The sequence below is a fragment of the Neophocaena asiaeorientalis genome, unplaced genomic scaffold (assembly GCF_003031525.2).
Source record: "Neophocaena asiaeorientalis asiaeorientalis breed wild unplaced genomic scaffold, Neophocaena_asiaeorientalis_V1.1 scaffold87, whole genome shotgun sequence".
Taxonomy (NCBI): domain Eukaryota; kingdom Metazoa; phylum Chordata; class Mammalia; order Artiodactyla; family Phocoenidae; genus Neophocaena; species Neophocaena asiaeorientalis.
Window position 1 is genome coordinate 5,744,513 of NW_020175432.1, and position 5,896 is coordinate 5,750,408.

Genomic DNA, 5,896 nt, shown 5'->3' on the forward strand with positions numbered 1-5,896 from the left:
GGCTATTTTTAGCTTTGGGGGGGGGGTGGGCAAGGCTATTTTTGGCCTGAGCATCTATTTATGGCAATTTTTATCTTCCCCAAATTTTGGAGTTGGGGGGAGGGTGGCAGGGGGGCTTCTACTTGGCTAATTCCCCAGCGCCGGGACAGACCACTGAAATAAGGGTGGGGCGTGAGAGAGAGCCTGGGTTAGTGTCCCCACAAAGGAGGGGTTGCTCAGTCCTTGACCATGGCACTCCTACCCCTGGCAAGGGCAGGGGGGCCCCCCATTACCCTCCAGGCTCTAAACCCTATATGAATGCAGCCCTGCAGGGGAGCTGCCTGCCCACACCGACACCCTCACACACAAGGGCACCCATGAGGCCACCTCAGGGAGAGGCCTCACACGTGTCTTCATGGGACAGGTGCAGAGCTGGCCTGGTCTGGCCCCTGGTGGGTAGCCCTGGATCCCCCAAAGGGACCGGGGTCTATGGGGAGCCCTCACTGTGCAAAGCCTGGGGGGAGTCCCCTGGGGGGTCTCCAGTCCTTTGAGAGGCCCCCTCCCACTTACTCAGCTAAGAGTTCTTGAGCACCTACTGTGGGCCAGGCATAAGTCTAGGCACCTGACATCCGAAAGCAAACCAAGTAAAAAATTCCCTGAGCACTTGGATCCTGGTCGGGGAGACAGACGATAAACAGGCACAATATATCAGGAAATCACAGAGTGTGCGAAAAGCCATCCGCGCGACGGAAAGTCAGGAGGCGGGTGGGAGGCTGCAATTTTAAACAGGTTGCATGGGTAAAGGTTACTGAGGAGGTGACAACTGAAGCGGGTGAGGGAACAAAGTCTTTGCAGATGTCTGGCTGAGGGGTCCAAGTGAAGGAGCGGCCAGTGCAAAGGTCCTGGGGTAGGACTGCGTTTAGGAGCGGTGAGGAGAGAGCGGGTGAGGGGGAAGAGGTGACAGGGAAGGTCATGCAGGTTTGGACCACAGGACACCCCACGGGATTGGGATGTACTGTGGTGCCAAGACGCAGGGGCTGCTGTTTTCCGAGTCAAGGGCTGCCTCTCCCTAGCTGGGACTCTGGCCATTCTGGATGGGGAGACACAAGCCTTCTCCCCCACTGCTACGACAGGAGCCCCTTGACTGAAATTGCTTTTGTCACCGGACTGTGTGCTCCCCGAGGACAGGACTGGGGCACTGTCCCCACGGTGTCCCCAGCACGGCGCCTAGTGAAAAGACACTTGGCAAATGTTCACAGATTTCATGAAAAGGTGCACCCAGCCTCACTCCAAGGAGCCCTACATACATACACCTGGGATCATGCCTGCAGGTGCCCACAAGATGCAGAGAGCTGCTCACACATGGAAACACACACACACACACGCACGCACACGCACACGCACACACACACTGCCAGCCTGGGCGCAAAACTCACAAACACGAGTACAGAGGAGACCCTTAAGGAACATAGGACCAGCCTGTCGGACACGTGGCCGGCTGCACACAGGCTTGTCCAGGACACCGTCCAAATCACACAGAACGGGTACACGCAGGTGCGGACAGATATGTAACAGAGGACTGGATTCCAGGGGCAGTGGGAGCCACTTCCAGACCTCTGTTCAGCGGCCCCCTCCCACCTGGGACCCCACTTTCTGTTCCATCAGGGTGGCCGAGGCGAGAGCTGGGAGGAGTACCGGGTACAGTCAGGTCCAGCTCCAGACCCAGGGAACCCCCATCTCAGGAGCATCCCCCCCACCCCGCCCCCCACCTCCCTGGAGGGTCTGGAGGAGGGGAAATGTCTGGCGTCTGGAAATTGAATCCTCGAGAGGAGCCCACACAGAAACCAGAGCCTCCTGTGTGTCCTTGGCCACACGTCTGGCTGGAGAGGTAGGAGGGGGCGGAGACTGAAAACTTCAGCTCCCTGTGGCCAGAGGGTGGGGACATCGGGGATCCCTCTCCTCCTGTTCTCCATCATGGGCACCCATTCTGGGGCCAAGCAGCACAGCCTCCTGGGATCGGCACCCCCACCTCCAGATGCCCAGGCTGGGGCTGAAGCGCCACACTCTCTCCTGCCAGCCTGGGCACCCAGGGAGGACGCAGATGCCAGGCGCAGGCAGCAGGCAGCCCCGCACATGCAGGTGGACCCCAGGCCGGGACCAGATCGCTTGATGCAAACAGACTCCAGAGCAGCCAGGGCGCCCGCTGGCCCCTCCCCCACTGGCCGGCAGGGTCCTCCTTGGGCCCCCCAGGAGAAGAGGCTCCCCAGGGCAGGCTGGGAATAGAAACCAGGCTTCGAGTCTCCTGCGTTCCACCTCCTCCCTGCAGGCCCCACAGCCCAGATGCGCTGGTCCCCAGCTACCTGCCCTCCCCCAACCCCGGGCATCGTCTCCACGTTCAAGGGCAGACAGAGCACGGGTGATCCTGCCTTAGGCCAGCTCCCCACGAGTGGATGTTGGGATGGGCACCCCCTGGAGTGAGGGAGGGCCTGGTAGGGCACTGGAGAGCAGGAGTAACAAGCATGGGGTGAGCTAAGGCCCCGTGGGAGGCCAATGAGGAAGAAGAAGGTGGCAATGGCAGCAGGGGGGCCGGGCACTCACATGTGAGCACACACGTATGTGCTCGGTGCGTGGGGGCCACTGTTGCCAGCCAGGGATCGAATTGGTTCCCTTTTCTGCCTTCCAGATGATTTTTCATCTCCGTAATTAATGGGCAAGTCAGTTCTGAACAGCATGGCAGGCAAATTACTAGTTAGGAAGATCACGGATAACTTTCTCGATATGATAATGAAAGTTGTATTCCTTCTCTTAGTCTCCCCGTTTTCATCCTACTTTTAAGTAATACATTTGGCATCAGCGGGAGGGGAGTGGGGAGGAAGGAGAAGTCACCTGCCCCCAGAGCTGGGGCCTGACCCAGGCCGACCCAGAGTCCTGAGCCCCTGGCCATGGAGCAGATGGAGAGGATGAGAGACGGGGACCCTCCGTGGGGCACCCTGACACCCTGATGACCGATTCAGGGCATCAGGCCTAGGAGAACACGTGGAGGGCAGGGAGCCCCCAGGCTGCTAGCCAGGGTGAGGGAGTTGGGACTGGAGAGGGGAGCAGAGATCAACGGCCTCTCCCCAAGGAGGACTGAGATCCACAGGCCCAGAGCAGATATCCACTCTCAAGCGTAGTACCCCACACCTATCCTCACCCTCCAACCCCGTCTCCTCGATGACTCCTGAAGCAGCTAAGAGAACAGGGCAAGCAGAGAGAGGGAGAGAAAGAGAAAGAGAGAGGCGGAGAGACAACCAGCCATCTTGGCAGCCATTTTGAACCCCTCCCCCTGCTTCCCCCTGCACACCACATGTTTGGAGGTGGGCAGCGGAACCCAGGCCCTTGGTCCTGCAGAAGCCAGGAGGAAAGGCGGCCCTGTTCTCAAGGCTGGGACGGAGGGACACCCACTCAGCTGCCATGACTGTGGGGGGGGGGAGAGGTGGGAGAGGGAGGAGTGGACTGCGGGGGAAGGTACAGTGAGGTGCTGGGTAGGGATGGGGCTGGGTGCTGACCGAGACTGGGAGACTAGGGACAGGGATGTGCGTGCGGGCTGTGTGTAGGCAGGGGGCTGTCTGTCTTCGGATGGGTGCCAGAGGTGCACTGGAGAAATGCCTGTGGGGCCACTTTTTGGCCAGGGCTGGAGCACACACAGCGCTGCCCACCCTCTTCTGCACGGACTCCGGTCACAGGACCCTCAGATGGAAAGATGACAATTGAAACCCCCAGGCTTTACCCAGTGAACACCTGGGAGAGAGGGAGGGCTTGGGTTTAATCCGGGTGGATTAAACCCAACAGCTTCCCACGCTTAACCGGGTACCGCGGAGGGAAGATGCTCTCGGTGGCTACAGCCGGCCAGACACCCAGACAGACCCCTCCCCATCCCCCGCGCCTCTGCCTCCCAGAGAAAAACAACCCCCAGCCCGGCATCCAGCGGTGCCAGCCCCCAGCGCGGCTCCTCTGGGGGCCGGGGCCCGCGCGCGGCGCGCACACGCACCCTCTCCGCTCACACCCAAACACCTACACAAACAGGGCGCCAAGCACCCGCGCGCACACGCACCGGGGACACGCAGGCACCGCCGCGCCGCTTCCCCACAAAGGCTGGCGCGCGCGCGGGCACACGCAGCCACGCGCGGGCACACTCGCGGTCCCCTCCCCCCACCGGGCACCCCGCGGCCGCGCATCCGCACCCCCGACACTCCATGGGGGCTGCCCCTCCCGGTCCCCTGGCCGGTGCGGGTGAGGTGCAGGCCGCCCTCGATTCTCCTCGCGCTCCTGTGCGGTGACCCGCGGCTCCAGCATCCCCTCCCCCTTCCCGGCTAGCACAGGCCCCGGCTCCCACCCTCCCTACCTCGGCCCACACACCTGGCCCAGGTACGGCGTCCCCCTCGCCCTGGGCCCGCAGACACTCACCTGTCCAGCGCCGCTCCGGGGTCGGCTTTGCGCGTCTCTCCTGCGGCTCCGCGAACCCAGGCCCCCCGCCCGGCACATCTCCCGGAACCGGGGCGGGGGTTAAACGGGCGAGGGTTGGCGGGGCCCAGCACCACCGCCACCAAACAAAAATTAAATTAAAAAAAAAAAAAGCGGATTACACAGTTCCAACGGCGGCCCCCTCGCGGCAGCGGAGACTCGGGGCTGGGGGCGACCGGGTCCGCGCCCCTCCCAGGGAGGGAGGCGGCGGAGCGGGGGCGGTGTCAAAGCTCCGGGGGCTGGGGCGAGGCGGAGCCCCCCGAAGAGGCGCTAGCAGCTGCCCGCATCTCCCCCGCAGCTCCGCGGCCCCGACGGAGGCTGCACGTGTGCGCCCAGGCGACTTCCCAGCCCCCTCCGACGGTGGCAGCCGAGGGGTTAACGGGGCAGCTGGGGCGCCCCTGCAGCCCCCCGCCGCCCGGCGGCGCCGCTCCGGGGCCCGCGGGGCCCCATCCGCCGGGGCCTTCTCGGCAGACGGCGGGGCGGGGGCGCCGCAGCGACTACAGCTCCCGCGCCGACGGCTCGGGCTCCCCGCAGTGGCCGCAGGGGGCTCGGATAAGGGGCGGGCGCCGCGGAGCTTGAGGGGGGGCGCGGCTGTAGGCAGGCGAGGCGGTGTCGCGCCCCCGGGGTGGCTGAAGGGGGGGCGCCCAGCCGGGCCCGTGGGCACCGCAGGACGCGCGGACAGAGCCGGCGCCGGGCACCAGCAATGACAAGCCGCCTGCTCACCCCTCTCTCCGGCGCACCAGCTCCAGGAGGGGGGCGCGGGCGCGCATAAAACGCGGCGCGGAGCCGCCGCCCAGGACCGGCCGCAGCAACCTGCCCGAGCGCACCGGGGGCCGGCCCGAAAACCCGGGATGGACTTTACTCCCCTTCACCCCCTCTAGCCCCTCTGGAAAAACGGGGAGAGGGAAGGAGACGAGCTGGATCCCGGCGTTGGAACGGGAAGTGGGGGAGGGGAGACAAGCTCAAGGAAGACCCGGAGCGGATTTTGCCCGTAGCGAAGTAACGGAAAGGCGCCGAGCCCGCTGAGGGGAGAAATGGGAGAGATCTGGAAGGGGTATGCAAAACCCGGGTTGGATTAGATAGAGATGGGAGGAACGAAGGGAGCTGCGACAGGGCCAAATGCACCTGGGGCACGCAAATTTCGGGCCGGATTCTTCCTCGGGAGAAGGAGTAATGCGTCATGCCTAATGCAGTGGGAACAAGCAAGACCTGGCCTAGAGTTCCCAGACCTGGGCTCGCAGGGGGCTCCAGGAGGGGGCTGCTTAGCGGCTGAGGCGCGTGGGCCGTCTTCCTGGCAGCTACGTGCGAGAGGGAGGGGCAAAAGGAGGGATGGACTCGAACACGAAAGGATCCGGAGCGCTGGCTGCACCGAAGCGGGCAGGTAGAAGCGGTTTCACAATCCAGGGGTGATGCG

General features: G+C 63.9%; 1 protein-coding gene across 2 annotated transcripts in view; it reads right to left on the reverse strand.

The window, feature by feature from the left end:
• ADGRL1 (adhesion G protein-coupled receptor L1) overlaps positions 1–5,017 on the reverse strand; it is a 43,115-nt gene extending 38,098 nt beyond the window's left edge. Inside the window, exon 1 of one of the 2 annotated variants that reach the window (XM_024767305.1) lies at positions 4,426–5,017. The gene's annotated coding sequence lies outside the window, so the exon portion shown is untranslated. The remainder of the gene's footprint in view (positions 1–4,425) is intronic. The other variant, XM_024767306.1, reaches the window with a different exon arrangement.
• Positions 5,018–5,896: the final 879 nt, after the last annotated feature.